The 19,514-nt window shown below is 42.7% G+C and overlaps 1 protein-coding gene across 4 annotated transcripts in view; it reads right to left on the bottom strand.

The window, feature by feature from the left end:
* Abhd12 (abhydrolase domain containing 12, lysophospholipase) overlaps nucleotides 1–19,514 on the bottom strand; it is a 59,228-nt gene that overhangs the window by 37,179 nt on the left and 2,535 nt on the right. The window contains exon 1 of one of the 4 annotated variants that reach the window (XM_087188613.1): nucleotides 15,968–16,016. The exons of the other annotated variants lie outside the window; for them this stretch is intronic. The gene's annotated coding sequence lies outside the window, so the exon portion shown is untranslated. Of the gene's footprint in view, nucleotides 1–15,967; nucleotides 16,017–19,514 lie in introns of those variants that run through there. 4 annotated transcript variants of the gene reach the window in all.

The raw sequence follows: 19,514 nt of genomic DNA, 5'->3' as shown, positions 1-19,514 counted from the left end.
ATTTTTGAAAGACTTCAGGAAGTCTAAGGAGTACAAAAGAGGCCAGTTAATTAAGAAGATTGCTACTGTTAAAGTTCAGCAACATCCTTCTTAATCTTGAGAGACTTCCCCACAGTTGTGATGGTTCTTGTACCAGGTCCCCAAGGTGAGTGGAGGTCCCTCTTGTCCCAGAAGGCACTGAAGGAGGTGTGCCTGCAGGAAACTGCTACGCCTGGGTGGTGGCTGTGTGTTAGTGAGACAGAACTAAGACCAGCACTCATAACCCTAGCTATGACTTGAGGCAACAGCAGACTAGATTGCAGAGAAATGTCTCTTTTTAAAAATCCTGGAACTCCTTTCCAGCTCTCGGGAGCCTGAGCCAGGAGGATCACTGGGAGTTTGAGGGTAGCCTAGGCTACACAGTGAGTTCAAGGCCAGGCTGAACTATATAGCAAGGCCTGGTCTCCAAAAAAACCTAAATAAATAAATAAATAAGCAAGCAAGCAAGCAAACCCAAGAACTCCTGGCTGCAAAAGGCTTAGTAACCATCTTGCCTGCTTGGTCTTTATCTATCCATCTCTTCAGGAGTGGTTCCTTACAATCTACTCCTCTCCCTCTCTGCCCCACAGGAAGAACTAGTTCCTAGTGTCAGGTAAAAGGGCCGAAGACCAAGACCAGACCAGGCCACAACAAGCCTTTATTAAGGGAATAGATCTGCCGGGCTGTCTCTGAACAAAGGAGAGACAAAAGCAATATGGCTGGGGCAGGGAGAGTCTTTTATAGAGACTGGGGTGGGGTTTGTAGGGGCTGAGGCGGGGTTGAGTGAGGTAGTGACTAGGGAATGGAGGAGCCGGTGATGTCACTAGGTGGTAGGAGGTGAGCGAGTATTAGGTTACTGTCTAGGTGGGAACAGGGGCATGCTGGGAAGAAGGGTTTGTTCTTTGGTGGGAGCAACCATCTTGGCATGATGTCACACAGGGGAGGTGGCAAGGCACCATAGGAAGAGGGCAGCTACTATACTTAATAGCTGCTGAGGTGGTGGGAGACCTATCACCTAGATTTTCTTTGTTTATATAGTTCCTCAATTTTATACTTCATGATCTGGTAAAAATTTCCACAAAACGGGGGCCAACTCATGCTGCTCAGTTTTTGTTTCACTGAGGATCTAAAAAACTCAACAGAAAAGCCACTGTCTCAAGACAAATGTGTCCCTGACAAAACTCCGGCCTTGCTAATGGGGTAGTATTAAGCGATGAAGCCTTGAAGAGGTGCTTAACTACGAGGGGGTCCTCCTTCACAAATGGGATTAAGGCTTTGTATGGGGGGGGGCCTGGAGATCGAGCCCAGCGATTACACTGAGCTACACTGCCAGCCATTTTTATTTTTACTTTATTTGCGGGGTGGGTACCAGGGATCGAATTCGGATCCTTGTGCTTGCACAGCAAGCGGTGAAACCACTGAGCTAAATCCCCGGCCCACCATTTTTATTTTTAATTTTGAGACAGGGTCTCACTAAGTCACTGAGTTACCAGCCTGGGCTTGAATTTACAATTCTCATGCCTCAGCCTCCCAAAATGCTGAAATTAACAGGTGTGTCTCATTGTGCCCAGCTGGAATAAAGCTCTTATAAGATGTTCACACAGCACTCAGTCACTTTGCTGAGTCTTTTCCAGTCTCCCACCATGTGAGCACTGGTGTTCCACCCTCTACTCGGGAGGCTGAGGCTGGACAATTACTTGAGCCTAGGAATTTGAGGATATTGGAAGGAAGGAAGGGAGGAAGGGAGGGAGGGAAGGAAGAATGAGGGAGAAAGAGGAAGACAGAGAAAGAGAAAGAAGAAAAGAATCTAGAAGAGTTTGTGATAAAACAACTTTCTGCTGGTCAGAAAAAAAGGATAGTATACACAAAATGACCAGAGAAAGGCTATGTTTCAATATTCTAAAAAATAAAGTTAAATTGAAGAAAACCATAACAGTTTTCCATTTTATCAGCAGCACAAATACAGAAGGTAGTAATTTTTATTTTTCTAATCCCTAATAGAAATGATGGCCTTGAAATGGGTAAAATGTTGTTATGTATATTTCACTATAAAAAAGCAATTTTTAAAAAAGCTGCCAGTTCAAGGCCAGCCTGGACTACATAACAAGATCCTGTCTCAAAAAAAACACCCCAAAATAAATAAATAAATAAAGCTGCTTTATTTGATGAATTATTATAGCCCCCTTTTCATTCAGTTGGTTCACTCAAGAAACACTGTCTAGCTCAGAAACTGCTTATGAGACTTCATGAATGTTTAACTGACAAACTGTCAGGCATGGTGGCACACATCTGTAATTACAGCACTGTAGGAGGATGAGATAGGAGGATTACAAGTTTGAGTCTAGCCTGGGCAATCTAGCAAGACCTGAAAAAAATAATAATAATTAAACACCCCTTACCAAGTACGAGAAACTAACTGCTCTTTAGTACTAGTTTCATAGCACAGAAAAAAAAAAAAGGATCCCAGAAAGCTCTGAAACCTGTAGTAATACAAAGCAAAAATACAAGACTAAATATATATTAGCAATATGTAATTTAGTATCTCAAAGTATAAACACTGGGCAAAAAAGGTAGCATCTATAAGAGGTGTCCTATATAAACTTTTGAACTAACAAATGTAAATGTGGTAAGGAGATAGGGAAAGGACTGTTAAATTTATATTGTATATTGCTGATACAATCTTGCTGAAATTTTAGCAGGAAGAGGAAGGAGGGAGGCCAAATAAGGGCCCTACTTTAGGGGAAGGAGAGATGAGCTCAGAGATAACCAGTGGCCTCAGGCACAGCCTCCCTGGGGGGTGAGCTCACATCCCAGACCTCCAGGCCCTGACTACTCTTTCCCTCCCACTAAATCCTCACTCGGAATGGGATGACGAACCTGGCCTTCAGCTCTCCCTCTCTGTGATGTTTCAGATTATCTGAGAAGCCAAACCCCAAAGGCTGAGGGAGTAAAACCAACAGTCCTATCATGCAGTGGGTCATGGCAAGACTCTGCAAGGATGAAGTCTGGGGTAAAGTCGTTCTGTCATTTTGTTTTTTCAAAATGCTCAGGTAAAAGTAATATAGCAATTATTTTAAAAACAACTCTATTGAGGCATAATTGTCATAAACTGCATAGACTGTGTAATTTGCTAAGTTTTAACCCATAAACTCCTATGAAACCACCATCATAAAGTTGAGACTTCTCCGACACCCCAAGCTTCCTCCTCATGCTCCTGTGGGTCTGCTGTCATTATGTGTTCCTTTGAGTTTGCTCATTTTGTAGACAGGACTCTGGTCTGGTTGCTTCACTCCATACAATTACTTGGAGATTCATTTGTTCATTCGTTTTTGCCTGTATCAGTAGTTCTTTTTTAAAAAAATTAATTTTTTAGAGCAGTTTTAGGTTTGCAACAAAACTGAGCAGATGACAGACATTTCCCCATCTACCTCCTGTCCCTGACATGCACAGCCTGCCCCTAATTGGCAGCCTCCACATCTGTTACAACTGATGACCCAAGTGACACGCTCTTACCCAGGGCCCACATCTTCACCAGACTCTCCCCTCGCTGCTGTGCATGCTACAGGTTTTCCACAAATGTACAGTGGGGTGTAATGCAGAGGAGTTTTGCAGCTGTAAAGTCTCTTTATCGATGAGTGATGTTCCACCATGTGGATGCACACAATTTGGCTTTATCTTCACATCTGAGTTGTTCCAGTTTTTGTATGTTAAAGATTAAAAGCTGTTTACGTTCTTGCTTCTCAGTTTTCTACTTCTTTGACTTCTGTTTTCATCTTTCTTTTTTGGGGGGTGGGGGAGTCAGGGTCTCCCTACATAGTTCAGGCTGACCTTGAACTCACTCTGTACCCCAGGCTGGCCTCAAACTTGCAGCAATCCTCCTGCCTCAGCCTCCTGAGTGCTGGGATTACAGGGGTGCTGCTTTCATCTTTTTTGTGTGTGTGTGTGTGGTACCGAGGATCGAACTCAGGACTTTGCACTTTCAAGGCAGGCAGCCGCACCACTAAGCTAAATCCCCGGCCTGGCTTTTATTTTTATTATATGCTCACTTTTGGGCTTTTGTTTTGTTTTCCAGTTCTGTAATGGAGAAGGTTAAGGTAATCAACTGAAGACCCTCTTGTATCTTCCCTTTTTTGGTTGTTTTTTGAGGCAGGGTCTCAAAATGTAGTTCAGGCTGGCTTTGAACTCACTATGCAGTCCAGGCTGTCCTTGAACTCACAGCAATCCTCCTGCATCAGCCTCCCAAGTGCTGGGATTACAGGTGTGTGCCACCCCATCCTGCATGAAGACCCTCTTTATCTCCTACTGTGGGCATTTCATATTCTCAATTCCGCAAGTATGCACCAGTTCCAACTACTTTCTAATTTCCCTTTGGATTTCTTTGATTTATGGATTATTCAGGAGCACATCATTCAGCTTTCAAACATTTTACGATATTTCCAGGTATGTTTCTGTTATGGATTTCAATTTTTTTTTCCCTATCTTCCTTGCAATTCTATCAATTTTTGCTTTATGTGTTTTGCACCTCTGTCAGTTATGTCCATAAACATTTAAGATCTCTACGTCCTCTTCAGTAACAGGTCCCTATGTCCCTGTTAACTGACCTGCCTTACCTTTGGTAAAGCTTTCTGCTTTGAAATCTGCCTGGTAATAATACAGCCATCTCAGCTACATTTTGACTAGTGTCAGCATGATACATTTTCAGTCATTTACTTTCAACTCTTTGTGTTATATTTATAATACTTTCCTTTTTTATAGACATCAGAGTTGGCGCTTTTTTTTTTTCATCTAAATGACAATCTTGCTGGGCTTGGAGGTACTCGCCTGTAATCCTAGCACTTAGGAGGCTGAGGCAGAATTGCCACCAGTTCGAGCCCAGCCTAAACTACTTGGCAAGACCCTGTCTCCAAAACCAAAAAAGGTAGGTGAGGTGGCACGCACCTGTAATCCCCACACTCAGGAGGATGAGGCAGGAGGACTGCTGCCAGTTTGAGGCTGACCTGGGATACACAGTGAGACCTCGTCTCAACCCCCCCCCCCCACCGCTTAAAAAAAAGAAAAGGACAATCTCTGTCTTTTAAGTGGATGGCTAGACCTTCACATTTAATGTATTGTTTTGTTTGGTTTTTCTGTGGTGCTGGGGAGGATGGTTAGGTTTGAATCTATCACCTTGGTATTTGTTATCTATTTGTTCCATCTATTGTTTCTCCTGCCTTCTTTTTCATCTTACTTTGGATTAGTCAGACATTTTTCATGATTCTACTTCCTTTAGTGGGTTGCTGTAACCTTTCTCAGTGACTGTCTTGTTATAGTATCCACCTTCATCACAGTCTACATCTGAGTGAAATTAGAACCTTCCATGTATAAGAACACTGTGACAGTGTACTTCCATCTCCTGCTTCTCAGACTATGCACTTGTCATAAATTTTACTTTCAGGTGTTATAGGACTCATAATATTAAAATTTAAGTAATAAAAACACTTTCTCCATAATTATTTCTAATGTTCTTCATTCATGAAGATTCAGATTTTCATCTGGTATAATTTTCCTTCTGAGTGAAATCATCTTTTAGCATTTTTTTTAATAACTTTTATTATTTTTGAGATGAGGGTTTTACTAAAGTGCACAGGCTGGTCTCAAACTGGTGGACTTAAGTGACTTCTGCCTCAGCCTCCTGAATAGCAACATTTCTCATAGTGTGGGTCTGACAGTCCTTCTTTCAGCTTCTATATGTTGGGAAACTTCAGTTTTGAAACGTACTTTTTTCTGGTAATATAGATGGAAAGTTATTTCTTTCAGTGCTTAACAGATGTTACTGCACTGGCTTCTCAACTGAATTTTCTTTCCTTCTTTTTCTGTCAAGGAATCTTTCATTGCTTTTTTTTTTTCCTTACGAATGTAACTCCTCCAGTTGCTTTTAACATTTTTTCCTTATCATTTAATTTGACCAAGTTGATTAAGAAGTGCTTTGCTGTGTAGTTTTCTGCATTATTGTTGTGTAAGAGAGTCACTGAGTTTCTCAGTTTGTATGCCTACAATTTCTGTGTTTTCTTCTTAAATATCTAATCTGCCACTAATCTTTAGTGTACCTTTCCCCTCATATATTGTGGGTTTCACCTTCAGAATGTAGATTAGGGTAACTTTCACATCTTCCATGACTCTAACTTTTTGAACATTTAGGACACAATTATAACAGCTGTGTTAATGTCCCTCTCTGTGGGTGCTAACATACATGTCAGTTCTAGGTTGGTCTTCATCCATTGATTATTTTCCTCATTATAAATCCTATTACATGCCCTTCTGCATGCCTGGGTTTATAGTTGAATTATGCCCCCTCCCCCAAAAAACCAATTTCGAATCCCCAGGACCTCAGAATGTGACTGTATTAGAAGACAGATGGTCAGTAGAGTTGGCTCTAATCTAAAGTGTTTAATGAGAGGAAATTTAGAGCTATGCTTGGTGGCTCATGTCTGTAATCCCAGTACTGTGAGAGGCTGAGACAGGAAGATTTCAAGGTCAAGGCCAGCCTGGGCAACTCACTGACTGAGACACTGTCTCAAAATACATAATTAAAAAAATGAGTTGAAGGCCTGGCAGGGGTGGAAGAAAAATTTGGAAACAAATACACATAGATGAAGTCTATGTGAAGACACAGGAAGAAGGTTGTCATCTACAAACTAGGGGAGAGGCCTCAGAAACTGCTAACCCTTTACCTTGACCTTCAGCCTTCAGAATGTGAGAAAATAAACTGCTGTTGTTTAAGTTACTCAGTCAAGCAGTACCTGGTTATAGCAGCCTAAGCAACTTATACACCTGTTAATCTCTGATTAGATGCTAGACCTTATGGATTTTATTTTGCTGGGTGCTAGATACTTTTTATATGCTTCACTCAAGGATACAGTTATTGAGAATAATTTGATTCTTTTGAATCTTGTAAATTTTATGATTAGCTGGGTCCAGTGCTTAATTATTAGGACTTATTATTAACTATTAGGCTAGGACTAATTATTTCTACTCTGAAGTTTTGAACATGAACATGAACACTGTAGAAACAGGAACTATTCCCTCTTATCTGTGAGGCAGTTTTTTCCCTTGATCAGTTACCTGTGCTGAGCAATGCACCCCTGAATGCCAACAGCAACCGTCTCTGTTCTTCTCTCTCCTCTCTGGTGCACTGTCCTAAACTCAGCTGCTTCAGTCTCCCTATACCCTCAAGCTCCAATATCCATGATGGGGAGTCTGCCAGGCTCCATGCCTTGGCTCTCTTTCCTGATGGAGGGACATGAGAATGTCTCAAGGCAGTCAGCTAGGTGATGCCAGGACTCATCTCACTGGTCTCACCTCTCAGATCACTACCTCTTATTACCCAGCACCAAGTGTTTTGAAAACTGTTTCATGTATTTTGTCTCAATGTTAGTTACTTTCCTATGCTGAGACAAAATACCCAACACCCACAACTTAAAGGACAGTAACGTTGGCTCACAGTTTCAGTAGGTTCAGTCAATGGTGCACTAGCTCCAAGGCAGAAACCCCACAGCAAAACTGTGTGGCAGCCAGGAACCAGAGACCAAGAGAAGGGAGGAGTCAGGATGAGAACACACCCTTCCAGGTCATCCTCCCAGTGACCCACTCTTCCAGCCAGGCACCACTCCAAACCTGAGACTTTTGGAGCACATTTTAGATCTAAACCATAACATTTTTTTTTTTTTTAGGGCCAGGGATTTAGCTCAGTGGTTCCGACGCCTGCCTCGCAAGCGCAAGGACCCAAGTTCGATCCCTGGTACCAAAAAAAAATTCAGATCTAACCATAACATTTTTTTGTTGTTGCCGTTTGGTCACTGAAGTTCTACTTATCTTTTAAATGTTTCCACAACTGGCTTTCACCAATTTTTCCAACACATTAAAATAGTTGAAGAAAAGTACTGTGTTTTATCATTTTGTTCCATTATATTCTCTCAGAGGGAAAAAAAGAATAAAGTCAAGATTTATTCTCCAGGGCTAACAGCTGGATTAAATTCTTCATAGTTTTTAGGTGTAAATCTTAACACTAACCTTCAATATCTTACTTCAACTCAGCGATTTCACTCTACAGAACTGAAAATTTGTAGACAGACGTGGTGGTTCACGCCTATAACCCCAGCACTCGGGAGGCTGAGGCAGGAGGATCACTTCAAGTTCAAGGCCAGCCTGGGCCACATGGTGAGTCTGAGGCCAGCTTGGGATATATAAATCCTAAAACAAAACAAACAAACTGAAATGTGGAGTGAGGCCTCACTTATAAGGCAACAGCCTGGGCACTGCAGCACAGCTCCTTTTCCGGCTTCACAAAGCAGCATCTCCTCCTTGTTTCGCTTTTCCCCTTATGCTTTGTGCCCACTGGGTTCTTCTATGTTGTGTGCTACCTTTTTGGCTGTTTCTTGTTCATGAGAAAGTAAACTCCACAGAGCCTGGGACACATCTCACTCTCATGTATTATCTTCTCCACATCCTCTAGCCTTCAACGAGGCTGAGTGAAAAAAGGGAACAAGTGTGCTAGATGCAAACGATGCTCTCGATTCATTGCACACAGCTAACAGTAACTGTCCAGGGGAGTTTCGCTTCCTCCATCTCATGCTCATACTCAGCATTCTCATTCTCATTCCCTCATTCTCTCTGTCTCTCTGTGTCTCTTTCCCCTCACTCCCTAAACATGATGTTACTGGGATTTGAACCCAGGGCTGCTCTACCACTGAGCTACATCCACAACCCTTTTTTATTTTTCATTTTGAGACAAAGTATAAGTTGCCCAGCTGGCCTCAAACTTGTGATCCTCTTGCCTCTTGTGATCCTACTTGTCTGCTGAGTACCTGGGATTACAGGTATGCATCACCATGCCCCGCTTCTATCTTTTCTTTAAAAAAACCCAAAAAAACCCTCAACTTTATTACTATGTAATGAGACACAAAGTTAAACTATTTAAGAGAAAAACAATGAGAAAGAGATAGCTCCTGAATCACCACCTCTCACCCTGGCATTGTCCCTTCCAAGGTGACTGACACCTAGGATCCCTTCCGGGCCCTTCAGCCTCTTAGTCTCTGTTCTAGCAGGCTCCCAGCTGACACACACTCAGCTGTCACAGTGCCTTCCTCTGGTACCATAAGCCACTGCCCTACAGTGGCAGTCTTCCCTTTGTCCTTCCCCTCGTTCTCCCATGAAGTGCCTTGCCAGTGGTCATGTCCCCCAAACTGAAAATTTATTCTTACATCTCTAGATCATGTGGCCAGCCAGCAGTGCCCTTTGCATTACATCCTGCCAAAGAAGAGCCCAAAAGATGAGATATTCTGCAGATAAATCAGCACATGACAATGTCAGAGCAATAAAGAAATCCATAGCAAAGGACAAATGTAAGAGCAGACTGTCTTCAACCATCCCTGTGTTCATCCTCTCTGCCACTGACATCATCAAAATATGTGGCGCAAGACCTGATGACTACCACCTATGAAAAATGACAAACAGCGCCTCCCTGGGGAAAATACCATCTTCCTGCATATGTATGTCCCTGGTGCCTATCACAGATCCAACAAGGCACAGTAGCTGCTGAATGAGGTGACCCACAGCACCTGACACTGCCATGGCTGCTTTCATTTGGGAACATCATAGATCTTCAAGGACCAAGAATAGCACAGGTCAAAGATGTAAGGGTAGGGCATATCTGTTGCACACATTATTTGATGAAAGTGGGAAGCCAAAAACCTCCTCTCATCTAGAGACCTGAACTACTGCATCAAAATAACCACATTCCCCACATGGCTGTAATCCCAGAATTTGGGAGGCTGAGGCAGGAAAATTGCTGTGAATTTGAGGCCAGCTGGGGCCACATAGTGAGTTCAAGATCAGCCTGTACTACATAGTGAGACCCTGTCTCAAAAAAACAAACCATTTGTGCTCACTTTGGCAGCACATATACTAAAACAACAAACTATTCTCAAACCTCAACCTTACCATACAAATAGTTCAGTAGATATATCCACACTTTGCATGGAGATATCACTGGTCTGACAAGAACTGAAGACTTTCTTGTCTTTGCCATGAAGCTCGGGGTCACTCTTTCATGCTTAAGAACAAACACTCAACTCTAATACTACTGGGTTTGGTTGTATTTGCTCACTGACAGCCCTTCTCTGCTTTCACTCCACCCTCGTGCTGGGGATGGAGTCCTGAGCCTTGCGCATTCCAGCACGCTATGCAAGCACTGTTCGAGCATGCACAGCCCAGTCCTGGGCCTCATTCTCAACAAGCTGACAGCAGGTGAGCAGGAGGTGTCAAGAGTGCTGCTTTGCGGTCAGGGCAAGCTCCCCCTGGAGCATGCACTCTGCTCTTGCCCCACTTCCTCTGCTCTCACCAGATGCAGCCCCTCAATGTGGAACATCCCAGCCTCCAGAAATGCAAACCACACAGGCTCCTATTGTATATCATTTACCCAGTCTATGGTATTGTTATAGCAGTGAAAATAGACTGGGACAGAAAACTGACACCAAGACAGGAGGCTGTTGCTATAACAAACATATACAAGTGTGGAAGCAGCTTTGGAACTTGAAACCAAGTAGAAGTTGGATGAAAGTAAAGGAGCATGCTAGAAAAGCTGCCACGAACTGCCATTAAGGGTGATTTTGGCGAAGGCTCAGGAGAAAAGAGCTCCTGGGAAAGTCAGGAATGTCTTATGATTTTACAAGTGCTCATGATCAGAATATTGGTAGAAATATGGACAATAAAGGCCATCCTGCTGAGGTCTCAGAGGAAGCAGTGAAGTTCATTCTTCTTATAAAGTAGTGATGACCTCAGCTATGTCCATGTCCTGGAGCTTGTATAAAGGAACATGGGATATGAGAGCTGAGGGGGCATGACTTTCTCTACTTAGATTCCAAAGGACACTGTGACAGAGGCAGAGCCATCACAGTCCCCACAAGGACAATACTGTGAAGCTGAGGGTGAGACCATCCTGAGATCCCAGGGTGCAGGCCTGAGACTCCAACAAAGCCAAAGGGGCAGGGCTGCCTGAGACCCCATGGTCCACACCCTACCTAGTGTGCTCCAGATGCCCACAGCACAATCAAAGTAGATTATCCTCTTGCCTTAATACCTAACAGTGTTTCCTCTGTTGGGTTTGGTTCTTACTTGGGCCCAGTTACTTCTTTCTTCTGTAGCTTTCTTTCAGAACGGCAATGTCTGCCCTATGCCTGCCTCACCATTGTATTTTGGAAGTAGATTACTTTTGATTTCACAGGCTCACAGACGAAGAAAATTTGCCCTGGGATGAATCATGGTTTGAGTGTCACCCCACCCATATCTGATTCTGATGAGAATCTAAAGTTGATGCTAGATTAAAACTTTTAGGGCATTTGGGATGAAATGCTATGGATTCAATGTCCTGTCCAAAATTCATGTCAAAAGACATTCTTCCCCCAGTAGTAGGGATTGAACCTAGGGCCTTCAATTATCCCTATCTCATTTTTTGAGACAAGGTGTTTGCTAAATTCCCTGGGCTGGGTTCAAACTTGTGATCTTCCTGCCTCAGCCTCCCAGTGTGCTAGGATTATAGGAGTGCATCACAACAAAATTTAAGAGATGAGTCCCACCAAGTTGCCCAGGCTGGCCCCCAAACTCCTAGCCTCAATCAACCCTCCTGTCTCGGCCTCTTAAGTAACTGGTTCTACAGATGCATCCCACTGCATTCAGCTCACGCTGGAATTTAACTGCCACTAGGATGGTGTTTAAAAGGTAATGAAGTCTTGAGCAGACTAATGGTGTTATGACCAGGAGTGAGTTAGTATCTTGGGAGTGGCACTGAGGTAGAAAAAAAAAAAAGTTCTCTCTCCTGAGTGTTTGAGTATTCTCCTGCTCATCCCTTCTCCCATGGGCTCTCTCATCATGTGATACTGCGAAGCAGCACAAGGGCCCTCATCAGATCCAGCCTCTTGATCTGGGACTTCCCAGCCTCTGGAACTCTTGAGCTAATACATTCCTGTTCGTAATTTACCCAGTCAATGTTCTTACTGCAGAAAATGGATTACAACAGTCCCCTCCTAGGTGCTGTACATGGCACCTCCATTCTTCTAGGTGCTCAGGAAAAAACTCGTGAATCTGACTCCTCTCTGTCACACTCCTCCACTCAATCCATCAGTAAATCTTGTTGGGGTCAGTGGGTGGAAGGGAGGCCCGGTCAGGCAAGGTTCCCCCAAAAGAGAACACATATGGAGTAGACATCACAAAAAAGTAGGAACCAACTTTATTTTCCAGCACAGCACTTATAGTTTATCAGTTTAATGAGACGCAGTAAGGCAAAACATTCTGGGTGACCTTGCAGGCGTGTGGTGCATGCGTGCTTGTCTATGCTGATTCATTATTATATAATGAAGCCCCATCGTGTGGTTGCACTAAACAACGGGATGGTGTCCTCAGGTGTCCTCAGGTGCCCTCAGACGCCCAGGCCTTGACACATTTTACAGCGTCCCCCTGCACATCTCCTTCAAAACATGTCCAGAATTCCAACTTCTTCTCACTTCCAGAGCTACTGCCCTTGCCCAAGCCCCACAGTGTTGTACCTTGATGGCAACAACCCCCAAATGGTCACCTGCCCTATCCCTGGCCACTCTTGCCAGTCTCAGCCCATTGTCCCTTGCTTCTGCTCCACTCAGGATGTCCTGTCAGGAGGGGCCCTGCTCACCCTAACCACACACTACCACAGACCTTATCTGTAGCTGTTCCCTTCCTGGCTTCATTTTTCTCCTTAGTGCCGGAGCACCCAACATCTCAGGTACCTCTTGGTCACCTGTCTCCCTGGTCAGAACATAAAGCTCAAAGAGCATGGCCTGTGACCACTGTTGTGGTCTCCACAATTAGTATACAGATGTTCAAGTGTTCAAGCCATGTTAAATGAATGGCCGAGCCAGGCATAGTAGAGCACAGCTGTCATCCCAGCACTCAGGAGGCTGAAGCAGGAGGACTGCCACCAGTTTGAGGTCAACCTGGGCTACATAGTGAGTTCAAGGCCAGTCCAAACTACATGGTGAAACCTTGTCTCAAAAAAAGAGAAGAAATAAAAGGCTAAGACAAATGTGGATGGCAAGGTCAGGCCTGATGGGGCATGCATGCAGCCCCAGCACTCAGGAGGCCGAGGCAGGAGGATTGCCACCAGTTTGAGGTCAGCCTAGGCTACATAGTGAGTTCAAGGCCAGCCTGAACTATGTATGGAGACCTATCAAGACCATTCTACATAATTTTAGGGAAAAATCATTTCATAATTAAAATATGTCTTCTAACTGTTTTTTTTTTGGTACCGGGGATTGAACTCGGGTCCTTGCGCTTGCACAGCAGGCAGCCAAACCACTGAGCTAAATCCCTGGCCCCTGTCTTCTAACTGTTAAGGCCCAATGTCACCTTGCCCAGCCAGTCAGCTGTGGCATGCAGAAACATAACTCCTTTTGCCTCCAGTCACAACTTGAGGCCTCAAAGGTCCTGTGATACTGTGACATTCAAGGGCAAGAGTGTATCAGCTGAAGACATCCTGTTTCTACAAGAACACAGCAGTAATAAGAAAGAGAAGTTTCACCTGGGGGAAGGACAAATTCTTTATTAGCCCGCTATCTCATTCCACCTACTATTCTAAGAATGCTCTCCTTACTGCCCTCATCAGCATAAGATCCTCAGTGACCTGAGATCCTCATCAACCTAATATCCTCACCAACATAGGATTACTGCCGCCCTCTGAGTCACCCTATACTCCCGATTATTGTATGCACCCAATAAATAGTGGCAAGCTCGGAGTGTCTTTGTCTTTGCCTTTGCCCACTCTCAGGCACTGATCTCCCAGTCCACCATGTACTATGATATTATGCAAGTCTCAATTGTCTTTCTTTCTTTAACCCCTGCTGTCCCCATTTTCAGAAAGATCGGAGGATTGATCGCCTCCGATAGAGACCCTGTCTCAAAAAAACAAAAAAACTGAGACAAATGTAGATGACCAGACAATAAAGCTAAGAATGCGCTCATATCACCAGTTATGTTAACTGATCAGGATGAACCCTACATCCATAAATATGAGAAGCCAGACTATAATAATTTGGAAATAGAAAAGGGGAGGAGTAAATTCCTCCTAACAGGAGGTAACAGAGCTTTCTTAGCTCCTCAGCAACAATATTAGCAGGGATGATGATCACAATAGATACCACTGACTAAAAGCTCAACAGGTGCCGGGGACTTTCACACATTTGGCCCTCACCATAATTCTAAGGGAAAACACTCTAATCCTCACATCACAGGTGAAGAAACAATCTCAGAAGATTAAGCAACTCACCTCAAGCCACAGATTCTGAAAATACTAGGGACCCAAAAGAATGGCTGCTATCAAAAAATCAACCACAGCCGGAGATTTAGCTCAGTGGTTCCTCCACCTTCTTCACAAGCACAAGGTCCCGAGTTCAATCCTCGGTACCAAAAAGGAAATCAACCAACAACAAATGTTGGCAGGGTTGTGGGGAGAAAGGAACCCTTCTCCACTGTTGGTGGGAGTGTAGACTGGTCCAACCACTGTGGAAATCAATATGGAGATACCGCAAAGAGCTAGGATTAGAGGTCCCCTTTGACCCAGCTATTCTCCTGCTGGGTATCTTCCCAAAAACATTAAAAGAATCAGGGCTGGGGATTTAGCTCAGTGGTTTCGTTGTCTGCTGCACAAGCGCAAGAACCCGAGTTCAATCCCTGGTACCAAAAAAAAAAAAACAATCATACCACAGCAATATATGCTCACCCATGTTTATAGCGGCACAGTTCGTAATAGCTAAATCTTGGAAACAGCCCAATTGCCCATCAACTGGAGACTGGATAAAGAAGACGTAGCTTTTTTTATAAAATGGAGTACTACTCAGCCATAAAGAATGAGAAACTAGAGATATTTATAGCTAAATGGATGCACATTGAGGCGATACTCTTAAGTGAAATAAATAGGACACACATATATAAATACTGAACAGTTTCTCTGGTGTGAGAAACTGAAAGTGTAAATAAGGATCAAAATGTATAACAGATAATGTGAAATAGGAAGAAAAGGTCTAAAGGGGAAGGACAACTAGGAGGGGTAGGGGAAAGAGAAAAATATGAGAAAAGGAAAAAATGGAAACAAAGTCTTTGTAAATAGGGAGTGATGGAGATGTTGAAGGGAGAGCAGGGGAATGGGGAAAAAATAAGAACCAAGATGTATCATGTAAAGGTACAAATTCCCAATGATGAATGTCAACATATTGTATACCTAAAATGTACCAATAAACTTAATGAATTAAAAAAAAAACCTAGGGACCCAGTTTGCCATGCAACCTTCTCTACAACACAGGGTCACACTACAGTGGGGACCCAAATGATAGGTCTTTTAGGTAATGGGACATCACGGGACTATCATGGGCCTTCATTGGTTGTCCCCTGTCCTGATACTCCCATCCCTTAGTTTAGGAGGGACAGCTGACTTCCTCTCCATGTTGAACGCCCCTGCAAAGAACACCCCCCAACCTGTTTGGGGTACATCTCTGGGTAAGGAGCACTGACTTATCTGTCTGCTTTCCCTGCAGACTTCACCTTGGAGGGAAAAGTGCTCTGCTGGAAGGAAGGGAGAAGCACTGGATGGGGTCCTGTTTCCATTGGCACACACAAGGGACATCTGTGTCTCTCTCCAAGGTGGCCTCAGGACTTCCTCCCCAGAACCAAATGAGACCACTTGTGCTTTCTTTTTTTTTTTCGGTACCGGGGATCAAACTCGAATCCTTGCGCTTGCGCAGCAGGCGGCTAAACCACCACTTGTGCTTTCAATGCACATACCCAAGAATCCAAGTACTGCAAAGAAAGTGAGTCCATCAGACCCATTCTATGCCCACCACTCCCCACACCAGACACTCAGAGTTGGTGTATAAATCAGATAAATATTTACCTCTAAAAATCACTCTTCAGATGTCCACTGTCACCACTCTTATTCAATATAGTTCTGGAAACATTAGCCAGAGCAATTAGACAAAAGAAAGAAATAAAAGGAATAAGGATAGGAAGAGAAGAAGTTAAATTATCATTATTTTCAGATGACATAATACTTTTCAAGGAAGATCCCAAAATCTCCACCAAAACACTTCTAGATTTAATAAACAAATTCAGTAGCATAGCTGGATACGAAGTCAACACTCAAAAATCAACAGCCTTCAGGTACACAAAAATAAAGTTACTGAGAGAGAAATTAGGGAAACAACACCTTTCACAATAGCATCCAAAAAAATGAATCAATCTAACAAAGGAAGTTAAGACCTCTATATTGAAAACTATAGTACACTGACAAAGGAGATCAAAGAGGATATAAAAAAATGGAAAGATATCCTTTGTTCTTGGGTAAGAAGAATCAATATAGTGAAAGTGGCCATACTTCCAAAATTGTTATACAGATTTAATGCAATTCCTATCAAAATTCTACCAATATATTTCACAGAATTAGAGAAAACAATCCTAAAATTTATTTGGAACCCAAAGAGACCTAGAATAGCAAAAGCAATTCTGGGCAACAAAGGCAAGGCAGGGGGCATCACAATCTCTGACTTGAAATTATACTACAAAGCTACTATGATAAAAACAGCATGGGGTAAAAAAAAAAAAAGACCCAAGGATTAATGGAACAGATTAGAAGATGCAGAAACAATTCCAGATATATATATATATATATATATTCAGCCACCTTATCTTTGACAAAGGAGCCAAACATCTTCACTGGAAGACAGATAGCCTCTTTTTTTTTTCGTACCAGGGATTGAACTCGGGTCCTCGCACTTGCGAGGCAGGCGGTAGAACCACTGAGCTAAATCCCTGGCCCGACAGACTCTTTAATAAGTGGTGCTAGAAAAACTGGCTTTCTACGTGCCAAAGATTGAAACTAGACCCGTATCTTTCACCATTCACTAAACTAAAAACAAAATGGACCAAAGATCTAAATATTAAAACAGAAACGCTTAATCTACTGGAACAGAATAGAACTCTTGAAGACACTGATATAGGCAAAGACTATGAACAAAACCTCAACTGCACAGGGACTATCACAAAGAATCAACAACTGGGATCTCATTTTATTAAGCTTTTGCACAGCAAGAGAAACCACCAAAAGAGTGAAGAGACAACCCACAGTGTGGGAAAAAATTATTGCCCACTATTCCTCAAAGGACTAATATCTAGAATATATAAAGAACTCAAAAAAATTAGACCCCACAAATTTAAAGACCCAATTCAAAAAAGGGCATCTAACATGAACAGACACATCTCAGATGAAGAAGTAGAAAAGGCAAATAAGCATATGAAAAAATGTTCAACATCACTGGTCATTTAAGAGACCCAAATTAAAACAATGCCAAGATTCCATCTCTCTCCAGAAAGAATGGCTGTTATCAAAAGATTAACCAATAACAAATACTGGCAGGGCTGTAGGGAAAAAGGAACTCTTCTCCCCTATTGGTGGGAGTGTAGACTGGTGCCACCACTGTGGAAGTAAGTGTGGAAATTCCTCAAAAACCTAAAACTAGAGGCTCTATTCCTCTTCTTGGTATCTTCCTGAAAGAATTAAATGGATCATACCACAGTGATATATGCACACCCATGTTTACAGTGATGCAGTTTATAGTAGCTTAATCCCGCTGACAGGCCAAATGCCTATCAACCGAGAAATGGATAAAGATGTGTATTTTTTATGCAACGGAGTACTACTCTGCCATAAGCAAGGATGAGCTTGAGAAGTTTCTAGCTAAATGGATGCATCCTGCGAACATACTCTTAAGTGAGATAAATTGGACATGTTTAAATACTGCATTGTTTCTCTGGTGTGAGAAACCAAAAGTGGAAATAAGGGCTAAAATGTATAACAGATACTAGGAAATGGGACGAATATGTTCAAGGGGGGAGGGGCACAAGGGGGAGGGGAAAGGGAAGGAAAGGACAAGAAAAAAAGTGAAAATAGAAAAAAATGGAAACAAAGCTTTTGTTTATAGGGAGAGGAGGGGGGTTCAAGGAGAGGGTGGGAAGGAGAAAAAAAGAAGAGGCAGGATATATCATGTACAGGTGCAAACTCCCTATGATGAGTGTTATCATTATGTATACCTAAAATGTACCAATAGGGCCAGGGATTTAGCTCAGTGGTGCTGCCGCCTGCCTCGCAAGCGCAAGGGCCTGAGTTCGATCCCAGGTACCAAACAAAACAAAAAACAAACAAACAAAAAAAGTCTAAAATGTACCAATACATGTTTTGCTTCCAAAAAAAGAAACAAAATCCCTATGATAAATGTGAGCACTATGTATGGCAAATATGTACTAATGAAACTTTTTTTAAATTAAAAAATACAAATTACCCTTCAGTCCAGAAATTTAAAGGACAAAACAAAAAACATTCTTTTTAACCTCTAAAGTTGTTTTCATCTGAGTTAGCTACCAATGTTATCAAGTTGGCGATACCACAGAAACAAAACCAAACGAAAATCCTCCACAAGCTGGGCATAACCGGTTGCACATGCCCACAATCCCAGCACTTGTGAGGCTGAGGCAGGAGGACTGCCACAAGTTAGAGACCAGCCTAGGCTACATGGTGAGTTCAAGGCCAGCCCTGAACTACAAAAACAAACAAAAATCATCTATCTTTTTCTGGAAAAACGAAAAAATCTGGCCACCTCTGGCCACAGTCCTGCCAGGCAGCATCAGGATGGTCACAGCAGCTGCTGCCCCCTTCAGATGGAAGCTGTTCTCCACTATTCCGTGCCCTGAGCATCACCCTGCTCTCCCAAAACTAATAAATATTTCCTTGAAGATACAAGGAATGATTGAAAAACAGGGCAAATATTTAAATTTTTAAGTAATTCAAGAAACACATTGCCATTCATCGCCCTCAAAATCCTCCCCGTTGCTTCCCACAATACACTTACCACATCATTCTCGCCACTTTCTGAAGCAGCTCTGGTCTGGTGTCCTCTTTCCTGAGTGCCTTCAGTTGCACTGTCCTGGCTGCCTCGATATCCTGAATGCATTCAAATGCTGACTTTTCCTGGTCATTCTGGCACGGTGCCAGATCCAGTGAATAAGGTGGATGAGGTCACAGCATGTTTTTAGGAGCTTGCCTTTCCCTTGGATGGTACTTTGTACAGTGGTCACTGTACTTTTGATCACCCCTCATAAAGATACTCATGAAAGAGACTTTTTTGTTTGTAGGATAGGAAATATTTTAAATAATTTATTTTATGAATAAGTATTTCATAGTGTACAGTATCTTGAAAAAATGAGGTTCTAAAATATATAACTCGATGTTATAGCTATCAAAATCAGTAATTCATTTTATATTATCTAATATCTAGTTCACATACACACTTCCCAAATTGTCTCAGAAATGGCTTAAGTTACTTTATTTGAAAATCTTACATATTTCTTATCCCAGTTAAGGAGGAGGGATGACTTAAGACTCTCTACAC

Source organism: Heterocephalus glaber, unplaced genomic scaffold (assembly GCF_053883595.1).
Source record: "Heterocephalus glaber isolate CG9 unplaced genomic scaffold, H.glaber_assembly_v1.0 deba00001532, whole genome shotgun sequence".
In the NCBI taxonomy this organism is placed as follows: domain Eukaryota; kingdom Metazoa; phylum Chordata; class Mammalia; order Rodentia; family Bathyergidae; genus Heterocephalus; species Heterocephalus glaber.
This window is presented reverse-complemented; position numbering and strand designations above follow the sequence as displayed.